Genomic DNA, 22,889 nt, shown 5'->3' on the forward strand with positions numbered 1-22,889 from the left:
GCCCTTCTTCTGCCTTCAACCTTTCCCAGCATTAGGGTCTTTTTCAATGAGTCAGTTCTTCACATCAGGTGACTGATGTATTGGAGTTTCAGCTTCAGCATCAGTCCTTCCAATGAACATTCAGTACTGATTTCCTTTAGGATGGACTGGTTTGATCTCCTTGCAATCCAAGGGAATCTCAAGAGTCTTCTCAAACACCACAGTTCAAAAGCATCAGTTCTTTGGCTCTCAGCTTACTTTATGGTCCAATTCTCACATCAATACATGACTACTGGAAAAACCATAGCTTTGACTGGACAGACCTTTTTTGGCAAAGTAGTGTCTGCTTTCTAATATGCTATCTAGGTTGGTCATAGCTTTTCTTCCAAGGAACAAACGTCATTTACTTTCATAGCTGCAGTCACAATCTAAAGTGATTTTGGAGCCCCCTCCCCAAATAAAGGGTCACACTGTTTACACTGTTTCCCCTTCTATTTCCCATGAAATGGTGGGACTGGATGCCATAAACTTAGTTTTCAGAATGGTGAATTTTAAGCCAGCTTTTTCACTCTCCTCTTTCACTTTCATAAGGAGACTCTAGATTTTCTTTGCTTTCTGCAATAAGGGTGGTGTTATCTGCATATCTGATGTTATTGATATTTCTCCCAGCAATCTTGATTCTAGCTTGTGCTTCATCCAGTCTAGCATTTTTCATGATGTAGTCTGCATATAAATTAAATAATCAGGGTGACAATATACAGCCTTGATACAGCCTTGATACATACACACACACACACACACACACACACACACACTTTTACTTGGTCTTTTTTACAGTATGAAAAGGCAACAAGACCATTCAGGTATGACCTAAATCAAATCTCTTATGATTATACACTGGAACTGACAAATAGATTCAAGGAATTAGATCTGATAGACAGAGTGCCTGAAAAACTATAGACAGAGGTTTCTAACATTGTTCAGGAGGTGGTGATCAAAAACATCCCTAAGGAAAAGAAATGAAACAAAGGCAAAATGTTTGTCTGAAGAGTCCTCAGAGAAAGTTGAGAAAAGAAGAGAAATGAAAGGCAAAGAAGGAAAAGAAAGATATACCCATCTGAATGCAGAGTTCCAAAGAACAAGGAGAGATAATAAAGCCTTCATAAGTGATCAATATAAAGAAATAGAAGGAAACAATAGAATGGGAAAAACTAGAGATCACTTCAAGAAAATTAGAGACACCAAAGGAACATTTCATGCAGATATGGGCACAGTAAAGGACAGAAATGGTATGGACTTAACAGAAGCAGAAGATATTAAGAAGGGGTGGCAGGAATACCCAGAAGACCTATAAGAAACAGATCTTAGTGACTCAGATAACCATGATGGTGTGACCACTCACCTAGAGACAGATATCCTGGAGTGCAAAGTCAAGTGGGCCTTTGGAAGCATCACTAGTAACAAAGCTAATGGAGGTTATGGGATTCCAGCTGAGCTATTTAAAATCCTAAAAGATGATGCTGTGAAAGTGCTGCACTCAATATGCCAGCAAATTTGGAAAACTCAGCAGTGGCCACAGACCTGGGAAAGATCAGTTTTCATTCCAATCTCAAAGAAAGGCAATTGGAAAGAATGGTCAAATTACTGCACAATTGCACTCATCTCACATGCTAGCAAAGTAATGCTCAGAATTCTCCAAGCTAGGCTTCAACGGTACATGAATTGAGAACTTCCAGACGTTCAAGCTGGTTTTAGAAAAGGCAGAGGAACCAGAGATCAAATTGCCAACATCCTTTGGATCATAGGAAAAACAAGAGAATTCCAGAGAAACATCTATTTTGCTTTATTAACTACACGAAAGCCTTTGACTGTGTGGATCACAATAAACTTTGGAAAATTCTGAAAGAGATGGGAATACCAGACAACCACCCTTCTCAACATGTTTGCTGCCTCTTGAGAAACCTATATGCAGGTCAGGACGCAACAGTTAGAACTGGACATGGAACAACAGACTGGTTCCAAATAGGAAAAGAAGTACGTCAAGGCTGTATATTGTCACCCTGCTTTTTTAACTTCTATGCAGAGTACATCATGAGAAACGCTGGACTGGAAGAAGCACAAGCTGGAATCAAGATTGCCAGGAGAAATATCAATAACCTCAGATATGCAGATGACACCACCCTTATGGCAGAAAGTGAAGAGGAACTAAAAAGCCTCTTGATGAAAAGTGCAAGAGAAGGGTGAAAAAGTTGGCTTAAAGCTCAACATTCAGAAAACGAAGATCATGGCATCCGGGCCCATCACTTCATGGGAAATAGATGGGGAAACAGTGGGAACAGTATCAGACTTTATTTTTTTGGGCTCCAAAATCACTGCAGATGGTGACTGAAGCCATGAAATAAAAAGATGCTTGCTCCTTGGAAGAAAAGCTATGACCCACCTAGACAGCATATTAAAAAACAGAGATATTACTGTGCCGACAATGGTCCGTCTAGTCAAAGCTATGGTTTTTCCAGTAGTCATGTATGAACATGAGAGTTGGACCATAAAGAGGACTGAGTGTTGAAGTATTGATGCTTTCAAACTGTGGTGTTTGAGAAGACTCTTAAGAGTCCCTTGGACTACAAGGAGATTAAACCCTCCATCCTAAAGGAAGTCAGTCCTGAATATTCATTGGAAGAGCTGATGCTGAAGCTGAAGCTCCAATACTTTGGCCACCTGATGTGAAGAACTGACTCATTGGAAAAGACTCAAATGCTTGGAAAAGTTGAAGGCAGAAAGAGAAGGGGACAATGAATAATGGGATCACTGACATGGTGGACATGAGTTTCAGTAAACTCTGGGAGTTGGTGATGGACAGGGAAGCATGGCAAGCTGCAGTACATGGCATCGCAAAGAGTGTCAGAACTGATGTTTAGGTTCCTTTGCTTCATGTTTTCTTTTTTTAAATATATTTTTAATTTTTTTTTTACTTTACAATATTGTATTGGTTTTACATGTTGATGCTTAATTTTTTAAAATTTATTTATTTTTTATTTGAAGGATAATTGTTTTACAGAATTTTATTTTTTTTCTTTCAAACCTCAACACTCATCAGCCATAGGTAGACATATATTCCCTAACTTTTGAACCTCACTCCTAAACCCCTCCCAATCCTACCCCTCTAGTTTGATACAGAGCCGCTGTTTGAGTTTCCAGAGTCATACAGCCATACAGCCAATTCCCATTGGCTATCTATTTTATATATGGTAATGTAAGTTTCCATGTTACTCTTTCTCACCCTCTCCTCCCCTCTCTCCATGTCCATAAGTCTATTCTCTATGTCTGTTTCTCCACTGCTGCCCTGTAAATAAATTGTTATTCCATTGTGTATATGTACCACAACTTCTTTATTCGTTCATCTGTCAATGTACATGTAGGTTGCTTCCATGTTCTCAGTTCAGTTGCTCAGTCATGTCCGACTCTTTGCGACCCCATGAATTGCAGCACGTCAGGCCTCCCTGTCCATCACCAACTCACGGAATTCACCCAAACTCATGTGCACCGAGTCAGTGATGCCATCCAGCCATCTCATCCTCTCTCGTCCCCTTCTCCTCCTGCTCCCAATCCCTCTCAGCATCAGGGTCTTTTCCATTGAGTCAACTCTTTGCATGAGGTGGCCAAAGTATTGGAGTTTCAGCCTCAGCATCCATCCTTCCAATGAACACCCAGGACTGGTCTCCTTTAGGATGGACTGGTTGGATCTCCTTGCAGTCCAAGGGACTCTCAAGAGTCTTCTCCAACACCATGGTTCAAAAGCATCAATTCTTCAGATTCAGCTTTCTTCACAGTCCAACTCTCACATCCATACCTGACCACTGGAAAAACCATAGCCTTGACTAGATGGACCTTTGTTGGCAAAGTAATGTCTCTGCTTTTGAATATGCTATCTAGGTTGGTCATAACTTTCCTTCCAAGGAGCAAGCGTCTTTTAATTTCATGGCTGCAATCACCATCTGCAGTGATTGTGCAGCCTCCAAAAATAAAGTCTGACACTGTTTCCAGTGTTTCCCCATCTATTTCCCATGAAGTGATGGGACCAGATGCCATGGTCTTCATTTCCTGAATGTTGAGCTTTAAGCCAACTTTTTCACTCTTCTCTTGCACTTTCATCAAGAGGCTTTTTAGTTCCTCTTCACTTTCTGCCATAAGGGTGGTGTCATCTGCATATCTGAGGTTATTGATATTTCTCCTGGCAATCTTGATTCCAGCCTGTGCTTCTTCCAGCCCAGTGTTTCTCATGATGTACTCTGCATAGAACTTAAAAAAGCAGGGTGACACTATACAGCCTTGATGTACTCCTTTTCCTATTTGGAACCAGTCTGTTGTTCCATGTCCAGTTCTAACTGTTGTGTCCTGACCTGCATATAGGTTTCTCAAGAGGCAGGTTAGGTGGTCTGGTATTCCCATCTCTTGAAGAATTTTCCATAGTTTATTGTGATCCACACAGTCAAAGGCTTTGGCATAGTCAATAAAGCAGAAATAGATGCTTTTCTGGAACTCTCTTGCTTTTTCCATGATCCAGCAGATGTTGGCAATTTGATCTCTGATTTCTCTTCCTTTTCTGAAACCATTTTGAACATCTGGAAGTTCACAGTTCACATATTGATGAAGCTTGGCTTGGAGAATTTTGAGCATTACTTTACTAGTGTGTGAGATGAGTGCAATTGTGCAGTAGTTTGAGCATTCTTTGGCATTGCCTTTCTTTGGGATTGGAATGAAAACTGACCTTTTCCAGTCCTGTGGCCACTGCTGAGTTTTCCAAATTTGCTGGCATACTGAGCGCAGAACTTTCACAGCATCATCCTTCAGAATTTGAAATAGCTCCACTGGAATTCCATCACCTCCACTAGCTTTGTTCATAGTGATGCTTTCTAAGGCCCACTTGACTTCACATTCCAGGATGTCTGGCTCTAGGTCAGTGATCACACCATCATGATTATCTGGGTTGTGAAGATCTTTTTTGTACAGTTCTTCTGTATATTCTTGCCCCCCTCTTCTTAACATCTTCTGCATCTGTTAGGTCCATACCATTTCCCTCTTTTATTGAACCCATCTTTGCATGAAATTTTCCCTTGGTATCTCTCATTTTCTTGAAGAGATCTCTAGTCTTTCCCATTCTGTTGTTTTCTCTGTTTCTTTGCATTGTTCCCTGAGGAAGGCTTTCTTATCTCTCCTTGCTCTTCTTTGGAAATCTGCATTCAAATGGGAATATCTTTCCTTTTCTTCTTTGCTTTTTGCTTCTCTTCTTTTCACAGCTATTTGTAAGGCCTCCTGAGACGGCCATGTTGCCTTTTTGCATTTCTTTTCCATGGGGATGGTCCTGATCCCTACTCCTGTACAATATCATGAACCTCCATCCACAGTTCATCAGGTACTCTGTCTGTCAGATCTAGTCCCTTAAATTTATTTTTCACTTCCATTGTATAATCACAAGTGATTTGATTTAGGTCATACCTGAATGGTTTAGTGGTTTTCCCTACTTTCTTCAATTTAAATCTGAATTTGGCAATAAGGAGTTCATAATGTAAGCCACAGTCAGCTCCCGGTCTTGTTTTTGATGACTATATAGGGTTTCTCCATCTTTGACAGCAAAGAATATAATCAATTTGATTTTGATTTTGACCATCTGGTGATGTCCATGTGTAGAGTCTTCTTTTGTGTTGTTGGAAGAGGGTGTTTGCTATGACCAGTGCATTCTCTTGGCAAAACTCAATTAGCCTTTGCCCTGCTTCATTCCGTATTCCAAGGCTAAATTTATCTGTTACTCCAGGTGTTTCTTGACTTCCTACTTTTGCATTCCAGTCCCCTATAATGAAAAGGACATCTTTTTTGGGTGTTAGTTCTAAAAGGTCTTGTAGGTCTTCATAAAACTGTTCAACTTCAGCTTCTTCAGCGTTACTGGTTGGGGCATAGGCTTGGATTACTGTGATATTGAATGGTTTGCCTTGGAAATAGAGGTCATTCTGTCATTTTTGAGATTGCATCCAAGTACTGCATTTCGAACTCTTTTGTAGACCATGATGGCTACTCCATTTCTTCTAAGGGATTCCTGCCCACAGTAGTAGATATAATGGCCATCTGAGTTAAATTCACCCATTCCAGTCCATTTTAGTTCGCTGATTCCTAGAATGTCGACATTCACTCTTGCCATCTCCTGTTTGACCACTTCCAATTTGCCTTGATTCATGGACCTAACATTCCACATTCCTATGCAATATTGCTCTTTACAGCATCGGACCTTACTTCTGTCACCAGTCATACCCACAACTGGGTATTGTTTTTGCTTTGGCTCCATCCCTTCATTCTTTCTGGAGTTATTTCTCCACTGATCTACTTTAGCATATTGGGTACCTACCGACCTGGGGAGTTCCTCTTTCAGCATCCTATCATTTTGCCTTTTCATACTGTTCATGGGGTTCTCAAGGCATGAATACTGAAGTGGTTTGCCATTCCCTTCTCCAGTGGACCACATTCTGTCAGACCTGTCCACCATGACCCTTCCTTCTTGGGTGGCCCCACATGGCATGGCTTAGTTTCACTGAGTTAGACAAGGCTGTGGTCTGTGTGATCAGATTGGCTAGTTTTCTGTGATTATGGTTTCAGTGTGTTTGCCCTCCCACAATACCTACCATCTTACTTGGGTTTCTCTTACCTTGTACGTGGGGTGTCTCTTCACAGCTGCTCCAGCAAAGCGCAGCCACTGCTCCTTACCTTGGACGAGGTCACCCCTCCTGACCGTGAATGTGGAGTAGCTCCACTCAGCCCTGTTCTAGCTATTCCATGTTCTAGCTATTGTAAATAGTGCTGCAGTGAACAATGGGATACATGTGTCTTTTTCAATTTTAGTTTTCTCAGGGTATATCCTTAGGAGTGGGATTTCTGGGTTATATGGTGGCTTTATTCCTAGTTTTTAAAAGAATCTTGGTATCATCTTCCATAGTGGCTGTATCAATTTGCATTCTGACCAACAGTGGAAGAGTGTTCCCTTTTCTCCACATCCTCTCCAACATTTATTATTTGTAGACTTTTTGATGAGGGCCATTCTGACCAGTGTGAGGTGATATCTCACTGTGGTTTTAATTTGAATTTATCCAATAATGAGCAGTGTTGAGCATCTTTTCATGTGTTTGTTAGCCATCTGTGTGTCTTCTTTTAAGAAAAGTCTGTTTAGGTTATTTCCCCATGTTTTGATAGGGTTGTTTGTTTTTCTGGTGTTGAGTTGTTTGAGCGGCTTGTATATTTTGGGAATTCAAATCCTGGAAGATGATGCTGTGAAAGTGCTGCACTCAATATGCCAGCAAATTTGGAAAACTCAGCAGTGGCCACAGGACTGGAAAAGGTCAGAGTTCATCCCAATCCCAAAGACAGGCAACGCCAAAGAATGCTCAAACTACTGCACAATTGCACTCATCTCACACGCTAGTAAAGTAATGCTCAAAATTCTCCAAGCCAGACTTCATCAATATGTGAACCGTGAACTTCCAGATGTTCAAGCTGGTTTTAGAAAAGGCAGAGAAACCAGAGATCAAATTGCCAACATCTGCTGGATCATGGAAAAAGCAAGAGAGTTCCAGAAAAGCATCTATTTCTACTTTATTGACTATGCCAAAGCCTTTGACTGTGTGGATCACAATAAACTATGGAAAATTCTTCAAGAGATGGGAATACCAGACCACCTGACCTGCCTCTTGAGAAACCTATATGCAGGTCAGGACGCAACAGTTAGAACTGGACATGGAACAACAGACTGGTTCCAAATAGGAAAAGGAGTTCGTCAAGGCTGTATAGTGTCAACCTGCTTATTTAACTTCTGTGCAGAGTACATCATGAGAAACGCTGGGCTGGAAGAAGCACAGGCTGGAATCAAGATTGCCAGGAGAAATATCAATAACCTCAGATATGCAGATGACACTACCCTTATGGCAGAAAGTGAAGAGGAACTAAAAAGCCTCTTGATGAAAGTGCAAGAGGAGAGTGAAAAAGTTGGCTTAAAGCTCAACATTCAGAAAACGAAGATCATGGCATCTGGTCCCACCACTTCATGGGAAATAGATGGGGAAACAGTGGAAACAGTGTCAGACTTTATTTTTGGGGGCTGCACAATCACTGCAGATGGTGATTGCAGCCATGAAATTAAAAGACGCTTACTCCTTGGAAGGAAAGTTATGACCAACCTAGGCAGCATATTCAAAAGCAGAGACATTACTTTGCCAACAAAGGTCTGTCTAGTCAAGGCTATGGTTTTTCCAGTGGTCACGTATGGATGTGAGAGTTGGACTGTGAAGAAAGCTGAGCACCGAAGAATTGATGCTTTTGTACTGTGGTGTTGGAGAAGAGTCTTAAGAGTCTCTTGAACTGCAAGGAGATCCAACCAGTCCGTCCTAAAGGAGACCAGTCCTGGGTGTTCATTGGAAGGGCTGATGCTGAGGCTGAAATCCAATACTTTGGCCACCTCATGCAAAGAGTTGACTCATTGGAAAAGACTCTGATGCTGGGAGGGATTGGGAGCAGGAGGAGAAGGGGATGAGAGAGGATAAGATGGCTGGATGGCATCACTGACTCGATGGAGATGAGTTTGGGTGAACTCCGTGAGTTGGTGATGGACAGGGAGGCCTGGCGTGGTGCAATTCACGGGTTGTAAAGAGTCAGACACGACTGATTTACTGACCTGAACTGAATTCTTTGTCAGTTGTTTCATTTGCTATTATATTTTCCCATTCCTTGGGTTGTCTTTTCACCTTTCTTATAGTTTCCTTTGCTGTGCAAAAACTTTTAAGTTTAATCAGGTCTCACTTGTTTACTTTTGTTTTTATTTCCATTACTCTAGGAGGTGGGTCATAGAGAATCTTGCTTCGATTTATGTCATCGATTATTCTGCCTATGTTTTCCTCCTAGTTTTATAGTTTCTGGTCTTACATGTAGGTCTTCAATCCATTTTGAAGTTGTCTTTTTGTATGGTGCTAGGAAGTGTTCTAATTTCATTCTTTTACATGGAGCTGTCCAGGTTTCCCAGCACCATTTATTGAAGAGGCTGTCTTTGCCCCATTGTATATTCTTGCCTCCTTTGTCAAAAATAAAGTACCCATAAGTGCATGGGTTTATTTCTGGGCTTTCTATCTTGTTCCATTGGTCTATATTTCTGTTTTTTGCCAGTACCATACTGTCTTGATAACTGTAGGTTTGTAGTATAATTTGAAGTCAGGAAGGTTTATTCCTCTAGCTGCACTCTTCTTTCTCAAGACTGCTTTGGCTATTTGGGGTCTTTTGTGTTTCCATATAAATTGTGAAATTTTTTGTTCTAGTTTTGTGAAGAATGCCATTGGTAATTTGATAAGGATCACACAGAATCTGTAGATTGCTTTGGTAGTATAGTCATTTTCACAATATTGATTCTTCCTACCCAGGAACATGGAATATCTCTCCATCTGTTTATTTTGTCTTTGGTTTCTGTCATTAGTGTCTTATAATTTTCTTTTTACAGTCCTTTTGTCTCCTTAGGTAAGTTTATTCCTAGATATTTGGTTCGTTTTGTTGCAGTGGTGAATGGGGTTGATTCCTTAATTTTTCTTTCAGATTTTTTGTTGTTAGTATATAGAAATGCAAGAGATTTCTGCATATTGATTTTGTATCCTGTAGCTTTGCTAAGTTCAATGATTAGCTCTAGTAATTTTCTGATACTGTCTTTAGGGTTTTCTATGTTCAATATCATGTCACCTGCAAGCAGTGAGAGCTTTACCTCTTCTTTTCTGACTGGATTCCTTTTATTTCCTTTTCTTCTATGATTGCTGCAGCTAGGACTTCCAGAGCTATGTTAAATAATAATGGTGAAAGTGGACACCATTGTCTGTTCCTGAACTTAGGGAGAATGTTTTCAGTTTTTACCTTTGAGAATAGTATTTGCTATAGGCTTATAATACATGGCCTTTACTATGTTGAGGAAGGCTTTTTCTATGCCCATTTTTTAAAGAGTTTTAATCATAAATAGGTGCTGAATTATGTCAAAGGCTTTTTCTGCATGTATTGAGATTATCATTTTTTTTTTCAGTTTGTTAATATGGTGTATCACATTGATTGACTTGCATATATTGAAGAATCCTTGCATCCCTGGGATAAACCCATCTTGATCATGTTGTATGAGCTTTTTGATGTGTTGCTGAATTCTGTTTGCTAAAATTTTGTTGAGGATTTTTGCATCTATGTTCATCAGTGATATTGGCTTGTAGTTTTCTTTTTTTGTGTTGTCTTTGTCTGGTTTTGGATCAGGGTGATGGTAGCCTCATAGAATGAGTTTGTAATTGTTCTTTCCGTTGCAATTTTTTTGAACAAGTTTTGGAAGGATAGGCATTAGCTCTTCTCTTAATGTTTGATAGAATTCTCCTGTGAAGCTGTCTGTTCTTTGGCTTTTGTTTTTTGGAAGATTTTTGATCACAGCTTCATTTTTCAGTGCTTGTAATTTGGTTGTTCATAATTTCTATTTCTTTCTGGTTTAGTATTGGAAGATTGAACTTTTCTAAGAATCTGGACATTTCTTCCAGGTTATCCATTTTATTTCCATATAGTTGTCATGATAATCTCCTATAATCCTTTGTATTTCTTCATTGTCTGTTGTAACCTCTCCTTTTTCATTTCTAATTTTGTTGATTTGATTCTTCTCTCTTTTCTTCTTGATGAGTCTGACTAATGGCTTGTCGATTTTGTTTATCTTCTCAAAGAACCAGTATTAATCTTTGCTACTGTTTCTTTCATTTCTTTTTCATTTATTTCTGCTTGAATCTTTATGATTTCTTTCCTTCTACCAATTTTTTTAATTGTTGTTCTTTTTTCAGTTGTTTTAGGTGTAGAGTTAGGTTGTCTATTGGATGTTTTTCTTGTTTCTTGGGGTAGGATTGTATTGCTCTAAATTTCCCTCTTAGAACTGCTTTTGCTTCATCCCATAGGTTTTGAGTTGTCATGTTTTCATAACCATTTGTTTCTAGAATTTTTTTTTATTTCCCTTTTGATTTCTTCAGTAACCTATTGTTTATTTAGAAACGTGTTGTTTAATCTCCATGTGTTTGTGTTTTGTCAGGGAACATTTAAGGACTCCTATATGTTGTTTTCTGTTTCTCAAGGGCCCTCTGTTCCTTATCAGTTCCTGGAAAACAGGAACGAGCAGAGCTGCACGCAGTTCTCAGGACTGAGGCCATGAGGTGGAACGCATACATGGATTCCCTTCAGTAACCTTTTTACTTTTCTGTTAAACTACGTAGTCATGTTCCTATTTCCAGTACATGGATTGTCTTCTGGCCCTGTGACAATTGTTATTCCCCTAGTTACTGTTGTTATGGACCTATGACTATTGTTGTTCCTTTAGTTACTGTTGTTATACATCTGGTTTCAGTGTTTTTTACTCAATTTTATTTTTCTGCCTAAAGCTTCCTTGTATAACAATGTATAAATACATGCTGCCATGAATAAAACACCCTTGTTTCACTAGAGAGTTGGGTCCCCTGCGTCCTTCTTTTCTTTGCCTTCTTTTCATCGATTCCTGTCCCCAGGTTCTGGTCTGTCAAGAAGACCATAACAGTGTTTCTTACAATTTTTTTTCTTGTAATTGATATCTAGTCTCATAATGGTGTGGTTAGAGAAGATGTTTGATACGATTTCAATTTTCTTAAATTTACTGAGGTTTGATCTGTGACCCAAGATGTCATCTGTCCTGAAGAATGTTCCATGTGCACTTGAGAAGAAGGTGTGTTCTGCATTTAGATGGAATGTCCTGAAGATATCAATAAGATCCATCTTATTGGATGGATACATCTCATCTAGTGTATCATTTAAGACTTGTTTTTCCTTATTAACTTTATGTTTTGATGGTCTGTCTATTGGTGTGAGTGGGGTGTTAAAGTCTCCTACTATTATTGTGTTACTGTCAATTTCTCCTTTTATGTCTGCTAGTGTTTATCTAATGTATTGAGGTGCTTCTATGTTGGGTGCACAGATATTTACAATTGTTATGTCTTCCTCTTGGATTGATCCCTTGATCATTCTGTAGTGTCCTTCCTTATCTCTTGTAATCTTCATTTTTAGGTCTATTTTTTCTGATATGAGGATTGCTACTCCAGCTTTCTTTTGCTTCCCATTTTCATGGAATATATTTTTCTATCCTCTCCCTTTCAGTCTGTATGTGTCTTTAGATCTGAAATGGGTTTCTTGTAGACAGCATACATATGGATCTTGTTTTTATATACATTCATCCAGGCTGTGTCTTTTGGTTGGAGCATTTAATCCATTTACATTTAAAGTAATTATTCATATATATGTTCCTATTGCCATTTACTTAATTGTTTCTGGTTGATTTTGTAGATAATTTTCTTCTCTTGTGTTTCTTGACTATACAAGTTCCCTTTAATGTTTGTTTTAAAGCTGGTTTGGTGGTACTGAATTCTCTTAATCTTTGTTTGTCTGAAAAGCTTTTATTTCTCTATCAGTTTTGAATGAGATTCTTGCTAGGGACAGTAAGCTTGGTTGTAGATTGCTCCCTTTCAGTACTTTAAATATATTCTGACATTCCCTCCTGACCTGCAGAGTTTCTGCTGAAAGATCAGCTGTTAAGTATATGGGATTTCCCTTGTATGTTACCTGTTGCTTTTCCCTTGCTGCTTTTAATATTGTTTCTTTGTGTTTAGTCTTTGTTAGTTTGATTAGTATGTATCTTGGCATGTTTCTCCTTGAGTTTATGCTGTATGGGGCTCTTTGCACCTCTTGGACTTGATTGGCTATTTCCTGTTCCATGTTGGGGAAATTTTCAATTATAATCTCTTCAAAAAGTTTCTCATACCGTTTTTTTCCCTCTTCTTCTTCTGGGACCCCTGTAATTTGAATGTTGGCACATTTGATATTGTCCCAGAGGTCTCTGGGACTATCCTCAGTTCTTTTCATTCTTTTTACTTTATTCTGTACTTCAGAAGCTATTTGCACTGTTGTATCTTCCAGCTCACTGATTCGCTCTTCTGCTTCAGATATTCTGCTACTGATTCCTTCTAGAGTATTTTTAACTTCAGTAATTGTGTTGTTTGTCTCCGTATGTTTCTTCTGTAATGCTAGGTCTTTGTTAGTTGATTTTTGCATTTTTTCCATTCTGTTTTCAAGGCTTTTGATCATCTTTACTACCATTATTCTGAATTCTTTTTTAGATAGTTTGCCTATTTACTCTTCATTTATTTGGACTTCTGTGTTTCTAGCTTGTCCCTTCATTTGTGTAGTATTTCTCTGCCTTTTTATTATTATTATTTTTAAACTTATTGTGTTTGAGGTCTCCTTTTCCCAGGCTACAAGGTTGAATTCTTTCTTCCTTTTCGTTTCTGCCCCACCTTATGTTAATCCAGTGGTTTGTGTAAGCTTCGTATAGGGTAAGACTTGTGCTGAGATTTTTGTTGTTGTTTTTGTTTGTTTCTCTTCTGATGGGCAACGCTGAGTGAGGTGCTAATCCTGTCTGCTGATGATTGTGTTTGTATTTTTGTTTTGTTTGTTGTTTAGATGAGGCATCCTGCACAGGGTGCTAATGGTGGTTCAGTAATGCAGGGTCTTGTATTCAAGTGGTTTCCTTTGTGTGAGTTCTCACTATTTGATACTCCCTAGGGTTAGTTCTCTGGTGGTCTAGGGTCTTGGAGTCAGTGTTTCCACTTCAAAGACTCAGGGCTTAGCTTGATCTCTGGTCAGAAATGAAGATTCCACAAGTGGTTCATTATAGCACTAAGTGAGATTAAAAAAAAAACCCCAAAACAAGAAACCAAAGATTTACCCCAGACAACAATTACAAAATCAGGCAAATAAAAATTAGAATAATGAAATATACACAGATACATATACACCCATAAGCAAAATCAGAATAGTCCAACAAAAATAAAGTACAGTAGATTGGCCCAGTGAACAAAGGAAATCAAAAATTATATCTACCAGTTAAGAACAAAACTAACTAAAGCACAAACTGGAAGATAAAACTAAAGCAAGGTGCCAAGTGGAAGGTAAAGCAATGAAAATAAAACTAACAAATATGTTAAGAGGAAAGGAAACAAAGGAAGAAAGAATAGATATGCAAAGTTAAATAGAGGTAGATGAAGATTTATATAAATTAAAGATTCACTGCAAAGGGAAAAGAACAGCAGGAAAAGCAAACAAATGAATAAATGTAAAAAAATAATAATAGGTTTTAAAACATTAAAAATTAAAATTAAAAAAGAATTTTAAAAAAAGAAGAAGAAAGAAAAAAGAAAAAAAAAAAAAAAAGGAAAACAACTCCAAAGAACTGCCAAAGCCCAACGTAGAGGCAGAGGTTTATAATAACAGTAAACAATGTGATTGAGGGAAAAAAAAGCTCAAAGCCTTAATTAGATTTCCTAGTGCTAATAAATCAACAAGTATAACAGAGGAGGGAAAAAGGAAAAAAAAAGAACAAAAAAAATCCAAAAGAATCTACAGAGCAAGTCAAAACATAAGACTAATAAATGTTTTTCTTGAGTCTCTGCTGTCAGGGTCCTTTCCCTTGCTGGGAGTCACAGTCCACCTCACTTCCCTAGGATGCTCTCCAACACTGTGCTGATGATCATTGGACCTGCTGTGGCAGAAGCTCAGATTCTAATCTGGTCCTACTTCTATGTGTTCTTGCCTCCGATGTTCACAGGCATCAGAACTAATGCATTTTCTTTTGTGAGAGCTCTCATTGCCCTTTTATATATTCCATAGGCACAGAGTCTGTCTAGTTGATCATGTGGATTTAATCTGCAGCTTGTACAGCTGGTGGGAATGTTTGGGGTTTTCTTCCTTAGACACACTGCCCTTGGGTTTCAACTGTGGTCTTATTTCCACCTCTGCATTTGGATTGTCCACCGGGTTTGCTCCTGAGGCTGCCCTGAAGGACTTGGGTCTGCCCCAGTGAATGCCAGGTGTGGAGGTGTTACAGCTCCAGGGGTTCTGGCAGCACCAGTTACTGAGGAGAGTTGGTGGCTAAGGCAGCAGGAAATATAGTGCTCTAGAAGGGTATGGCAACCTGTATTGGTCAATATGCTCCAGTTCTTGCATTGAGAACCCCTCAGACAGAGAAGCCTGGCAGACCACAGTCCACAGGGTCGCACAGAGCCAGAGACAACCAAAGGGACCCTGCATACATAGACATGTTAGGTAGGTAGAATAGGAAAAAGAAGCCCAGAATTGTGGTGGCTAAAAGACAAAGAAGTGAAAACCCTTCGAAAATAAAACAAAGGAAGGTCCAAGGACCTATTGAGAACCTCATGTGAAACAAACAGCCCTCCTGGCTTGCCCAATTTACATAGGACAGGTTTAGAGGGAGGAGGAAAAACATATAAAAGAGGAACCAAAATTGAGCCTCAGGCTTCTCTTTGCTTCTGTTGAGTCGGCCCACCCTCACACCTTGAGGATGTATTTTCCTTTGGTTGCCAAATAAAACCTAGATGTAACACCAATCCATCCATTGCTTCAAATTTTTGCTGTGGCAAGACAGAATTGAGGAAATTACAAACTGCCCTGACATCTATGGTGCCATGACTCAGGTTTAACCTCACTGAAACAACCTCATCTCGGCCCCTGTGAGGTGGGGGCCAAGCACAGCAGAAGCCAACTGGGTGAAAGCTCCCATGGTGGAAGCTGAATGCAAAGAAAACCCAGTGCAGGGGAAGTGATAATAACCCCAGTGTGCTGGAAACCAGGACAGCAAAAACAAACTTGGCAGAAAGCTCATGCGGCTCAGTCTCAGAATCCAGAAATCCTCTGGTTGGGGTTGGAAGTCCTTGCTCTTATGGCTAGAAGGACATATGGCTAACAAAATCTTAATTCCTTTACAATCTTGTTTTCTTGAAACCCCTATGAACAGGTGAACAGCAGTGGGTGCCACTGGGTGTCCCAAAGGCTCTACTATCTGTTGTGCCTTAGTAGCTGTTACCCATGTGTGTGGGGGTTCTTCTGTCCTTAATCTTCTTTGTGCCAAGGATCAGGCCAATGAAAACTATGAGCACAGGTCAGGTATTTAGCAGATTTTCAGGCAGGTTATGAAGGGGATTACTCGACACATTTTTTCCCCACTGCTTTTCCTCCTGTCCTTCAGCTCCTGTCTTCACCTATGCCACTGCTTACAAATTATTGGGCAGGTCATCATCTTTCCATTTCTGGAAGTTGTACTTGAAACCATTTACCTTGGGACTCAGACCCACATGGCAGGAACTCTGCTATGCTTAGTCACTTAATCATATCTGACTGGGACTTGAGCCTGGCCAAAACCCACAGTGCCTGGTTTTAGGACTGAATGAAACTCAGGCTTTTCATTTTTCATTGCAAAAAAATTCAGTGAGAGGCAGTAATAGGTAAGAAGTGGATTTGTTCAGATTCAGAGAGAAGCACACTCTATAGGGTGTGGGCCATCACAGAGGGCCAGTGCAGCAGCCATGGAATGTGTGGTTAGTTTTTGTGGGCTGGGTGATTTCATATGCTAATGAGTGGGAGGATCATTCCAACAATTGGGGAACCACTCACTCCTCAGTCTTTTGATAGTGACTTGGAACTGTCCTGGCATCTCTGGGTGTGTCATTTAGCTTGCAGATTGAGGATCAAGGTTTAGTTGAATTTGACTTGTCATCTTGGACCCATTTGATTTTAATTGGTTTATGTTATGCCCTTGGGCTATGCAATTCTTTCAGAAGTGGTGCCCTGCCCGCTTCCCTCCTGTTTCATGCTCTTTTCCTGAGCCCTGTCCAGGCCCACACTGTTGCATCTACAATCCTTTGGAGGGGCAATCAGAAAATAGCTGGCCCATGGGAGGGAAATACTGTAAAATATCCAATCTCTGTAGATAGTCAGCCCTTCATATTCCATGTTTCCTACAACAAGTGTGACAACAGTACCTCTCAGTGGACCTGCTTGGGTTGGTGACAGGCACACAGTGCCTGCTAGAAGTACATCTGTTGGTGGCATCCCTCCAAGGGCAACTGGACTTCCAGGGATAATGTTTGCCACTTTGGGAGTTAAGCCCTGTAAGCTGTTTGGGCCCAAACCCTTACCACCTTTCTCCTAAAGTTACAAACATATCCCACTCCACTTTTATGAAACATCTGCTCTGTTGCCTCTTATCAATTTGTTCTTAAGAAACTTACTGACTCCTACAACCAGGACCCTGCCCCCTTGTAGGCAACATTGCTCCACCCCACTTATTATTAAAATACTCTAATGCTCCTAAACAGGACCAGATAACCCACTCCTTTGTCATTACTTCTGTTATTACCTAAAGTGGGTCTATGACAATGAAATGTTTACCATTGGAAACACCCTAAACTGCTCTTATGGAGGACTAGAGGAAGAAATCAGTGACTTAAACTCCCTCAGAGCAATAAGAAGATAAGGCTTATGGCTATTTCCCAGGTTCCCAGTCTCAGGGCACAGGCTTGGATTGCTTAACATCATAGTATCTATTCCCATCCATGGCAGACAAATCAGCAATGAGTTAAGATTACAACCCCTTAATCCTACCTAGCACCAGTCATGGGCACCCAACTCCAGCCCGGAGGTCCTGGGAAGTCAACCTACCTTGACCTGCCTAGGGATCTGGTCCTCAGGAGGTTGTTACACCTTAATCTGTTTGGGGATCCACCAGTCCATGGCTCCCAGGAGGTTGACATGCCTCAACTTGCCCAGGGACCCAACTCTTGGGAGGCCGACATGCCTCAGCCTGTCTGGGGATTTGATCTCCAGGAGGTTGTCATGCCTCAACCTTCCTGGGGATTTGCACCCTGACCTGGGGATGCCCGGCTCTCAGGTTGCAACAGTACTGGGTAGGATAAGCTTCAAAAAGACTCACCCCTAAGGAAGTCCACCCATGAAAACAGAAGGAAGCCTATTAGCTGTGGGACTATGCCTGGTCTCAGCAATAACTCAGGAGCCTAATGAGAACCCCATTGCCTTTCTGGAAAGGCTAAAAGAGGCCCTCCAAAAGCTTACAAATCTGGACTTAGACTCTTACAAGGGAGAGGACATTTTAAAGGACAAATTCCTGTCCCAATGTGTATCAGACATCAGGATAAAGTTACAATAGCCATAGCAGCAGGACTCTGCTGCCTCTCTAGATGAGATGGTCCAGACAGCCACCAATACTTTTTATAACAGAGAACAGGAGAGGGAATTCAAGGCCCAGGAAGGGAAGTCAAGGCCCAGGAAAGGGAGAAAAGGAAAGAGACAAGGCATGCCCAAATGCTGGCTGCCTTCCAGGGAAGCCTTATGGCAAATCCCAAGTCCTTGAAGGACAAGGCACAAGGCAAATGCCTAACCTGTTGACAGGTGGGACATTGGGCCAAAAAGTGTCCAAATCATGACAAATCTCCTAAAATGACTTGCTACAAATGCCATCAATTGGGACATTGGGCAGCACTTTGCCCTGGGGACCCAAGAACCTCAAGGTCAAGTGTCAAGCCTTCTCTCACAATGGTTCAATAGGGCTGAAGCAGCCCACTCCAGCCAGCCTGCCTGTCACAGGTAACCATCAAGGGGCTGGAGCCAAGGATGCAACTGGATGTGGCAGGTAGGTCCGAGAATTTCTTGGTTGACACAGGGGCTAACTACTCTGTCCTGACTTCCTGCTTTAGAGCCTCCTACCCCCAAACCTGTACCATTTTGGGTGCTACAGGAAAAACAATTACAAAAAGATTCACATGAGCACTTCTTTGTTGCTGGGATGGACAATTATTTTCCCACTAGGTTTGGTGGTCCCTGAGTATCCTACTCCCTTATTGGAAAGAGATCTTTCCCTGCCTTTGAAATCTCACAGCTATTGCAGTCCTGATAGAAGATGCCTTAAAACTCTTTCTGAGGGGACAAACTATTTACCAGCCACCAAGTGAAACAACTCCTGAATAGGAGAGGCCATTTATGGATGTCTGATCAAAGGGTCCTCAGATATCAAATAGTGCTGATGGAAAATCCAGGCCTGACTATATCCCCTTGTGAGATTCTTAACCTAGCTACCTTCCTGCCTACCCTCTAGGGCTCTCTCCCCTTTCACTCTTGCCTAGAAACCTTGGACCACTGGACGAAACCCTGAGAGGGATTGTCAGAAGATCCTCTGACCAATCATGAGGAAATCTAGTACACTGATGGAAGCAGTTTTCTCTTGGATGGAAAAAGAAGAGCCGGGTATGCAGTAGTCTCCAATTTTGAGACCACAGAGGCTAAACCTTTCCCACCAGGTACTTCAGCCCAATTAGCGGAGCCCATAGCCCTGACTCGAGCTTTAGAGCTGGGAAAAAGAAAAAGAATAGCCATTTACACTGACTCCAAGTATGCCTTTCTGGTGCTATATGCACATGTTGCTATTTGGAAAGAAAGAGGCCACTTGACCACCTGAGGGTGCCCAGTCAAACATGGTGATCAAATTCTTAGGCTCTTGGTGGCAATCCATCTGCCCGCTGAGGTTTCAGTCACCCATTGTAAAGAACATCAAAAAGGGAGCGTGGAAGTGGCATGAGGGAACCAAGCAGCCAATTAGGTAGCTAAGAGGGCAGCATTACAGAACAATTATGTAATAGGGGTTGCCACCTCAGTTCCACAGACTAATTTGCCAGAAACTCCTTCATATACTGAAGGTGAGACTCTTAAAGTTAAGAATGAGGGCTTTCAAGAAGATCATATGGGGTTGTTCCAAAAGGAGGGACTCCTTTTTCTGCCTGAAAACCAGGCAGAAACTCTTATCTGCCTAACAATGTAAGTTGGTTAACTCCTTACATTCCACCACTCGTTTAGGGGATGAGGCCCTCCAAAGATTACTAGAAAGGTCCTTCAGTGGAACAGGCCACCAAACGAGTATAAGGCAAGTGGTCTCCTCTTGTCCCATTTGCCAATTAAACAACCCACAAGACCCCAGCTGGCTCAGCCTATCCAATGATGTGGAACCTACCCAGGAGAGGACTGGCAGATGGGCTTCACCCAGATGCCAGTTTCTCAAGGGTGTACATACATATTAGTCATGATAGATACATTCCCAGGATAGATGAAGGCTTTCCCTCTCAGACTGAGAAGACTGAGGAGGTGGTAAATAAACTGTTCCATGAAATCATTCTGAGATTTGGTCTGCCAAGGTCATTACAAAGTGACAACAGAAAATCATTTACTTCTAAGGTCACCCAAGGGGTCTCTAAAGCATTGGGCATTACTTATTATCTCCATTGTGCCTGGAGGCCTCAGTCTTCAGGAGAATTAGAAAGAGCCAACCAATTCTTAAAATCAGTGATGAAAAGATAATCCAGGACACCTCCCTGGGGTGGAAGGAGGCTTTACCAATAGCTGTCCTCTGCACCCGTATTGCCCCTAAGGAACAAGTTGGTCTTCGTCCTTATGAGATGCTATATGGGAGACCTTTTGTTTATGTCAATGACCTCTTCCTAGATCCAGAGGCTCAGACCCTCCAGTCTTATGCCATGGCCATTGGGCAATTCCAACAAGATATATGCTTGTGAGTTGTCAACCAGGACCCAAAAGATTCTAAAGAGCCACCACTATATGCTCCAGGGACTCAAGTCCTAATTAAAGTCTGGAAAGATGGGTCCACAAAGGCTCAACTCCAGCCCACATGGAAGGGCCCCTACCCTGTAATACTTTCTACCCCCACAGCAGTAAGGTACTAGGACACGACTCCTGGATTCACTACTCATGACTCAAGCTGTTTAAGAAAACAGAAGAGGATATTCAATACACTTGTGAGCCCCTGGGAGATCTCAGATACATATTCAGGACTACAAATGAGTGCCATTCTAATGAACACTCCCAAAATTACATTTCTGGGGATAAGATTTCTCAGGATAGTTCTAAAGAGCAAACACAGCTTGTCAGGGGTTGTACTCCAAAATAGACAGGAGATAGATCTCCTGATTCCTGAACAAGGAGGAACTTGAGCCATCTTGAATGAGACATGTTATTTCTGTGTAAATATCTCCAACTAGCATATTCAAAAGCAGAGACATTACTTTGTCAACAAAGGTCCATCTAGTCAAGGCTATGGTTTTTCCTGTGGTCATGTATGGATGTGAGAGTTGGACTGTGAAGAAGGCTCAGTGCCGAAGAATTGATGCTTTTGAACTGTGGTGTTGGAGAAGACTCTTGAGAGTCCCTTGGACTGCAAGGAGATCCAACCAGTCCATTCTGAAGGAGATCAGCCCTAGGATTTCTTTGGAAGGAATGATGCTAAAGCTGAAACTCCAGTACTTTGGCCACCTCATGCGAAGAGTTGACTCATTGGAAAAGACTCTGATGCTGGGAGGGATTGGGGGCAGGAGGAGAAGGGGACGACAGAGGATGAGATGGCTGGATGGCATCACTGACTCGATGGATGTGAGTCTGAGTGAACTCCGGGAGTTGGTGATGGACAGGGAGGCCTGGTGTCCTGCGATTCATGGGGTCACAAAAAGTCAACATGACTGAGCAACTGAACTGAACTGAACTGAAGTTAAAGAAAGTCACAGTCCTCAAGAAAAGCATTCAGATCCTACAGGATCTCAAAAAATGAGCTGGAGAATTCTTGGGGTGGCTACAATCTCTTTTTGGTGCATCCTCCTCCTGGTGAGGGAGAATTTAAGTTGGCTAATGCCCCCACTAATCCCCATTATCACCATATAGATGCTGCTTATGATTGCTCCATGCTCAATTGTCTAACCTGTTTTGTCTCTGTCCACATCAGCAAGCTACAGTATGCAGTGCCAGTTCAACAAAGATATATAAAACTACAGCCAACCATGGAATGTATCACTCACACTTAGATGGATACTGCTATAAGACTCTGAGGCTTGCGACTAGCAGTAAGGGGAGGCCCAATGCCTCTCACTGTCCCAGTTCAGCAGGAAGTATCCAGAGAGACCTTGACGCCTGTATTCCCAAAGTATTTGGCCCCCATCTTTTGAGGGGTTAATGTTAGGTAGTTAGAATAGGAAAAAGGAGTCCAGAACTGTGGTGGCTAAAAAGCAAAGAAGTGAAAAACCTATGAAAATAGAACCAAGGAAGGGCTGAGGACTGGAGTGAGAACCTCAGGTGAAACAAACAGCCCTCTTGGCTAGAGCAGGCTCAGGGGGAGGAGAAAAACATATAAAAAGAGGAGTCAAAATTGAGCTTTGGGCTTCTCCACACTTCTTTTGGGTTGGCCTGCCCAACCCAATATATGCCTTGAGCATATATTTTTCTTTGCTTGCTAAATAAAACTGAGCAGTAACACTGATCCATCTGTTGCTTCAAATTTTGCTGCAGTGAGACAGAACTGAGGAAATTACAAATTCCCCCAACAGACGCAAGTTGTTTCTATCCTGTGAAGTTGGTGCAGCTACTTGGCTTGTGGGGCCCCTGGTGGTCCCAAGTGTGCAGGTACATGGATTGTCTCCACTGCAGGAGTTATGGCCCTATCAGAGTCTTTTTTCAGCCTCTGGTAGCTGGTGATCAGATGGCCTCTTTGGCCAGTCTTTCACTGAAGCTCTGCCCATTCAGGCATTTGGAGTTCTCTTGTCTTGGGTCCTTCTCTGTGGTTTGGCATATCAGGCATATAGAAGGGCCCCCTGGCTGGGGTCCTAGTGTGTATTGGCCCATCAGGCACTTAAAGGGGCACCCTGGATGGGGTCCTACTCTGTAATTCAATGTGTCAGGCATTTGATGGGCCAGCCTCTCTATTGTTCAGCTGCCGATGCTGGTGTGTGGGGAGAGAGAGGTTATGGTAATGGCTCCACCTCATGACTCAGCAGTATTGCCTTTCTTCCTTGGCTGCCTAGCTTTCCTCCACAGGCATTTCCCAGCACAGTCTCCTCACTCACATCCCCTTGATCTGTCTCTCTGAAGTCAACAACAGCCCTCACCCTGGG

The sequence above is a fragment of the Bos grunniens genome, chromosome 12 (genome assembly GCF_055505025.1).
Source record: "Bos grunniens cultivar Pamir isolate PY7600 chromosome 12, Bosgru_T2T1.0, whole genome shotgun sequence".
NCBI lineage: Eukaryota > Metazoa > Chordata > Mammalia > Artiodactyla > Bovidae > Bos > Bos grunniens.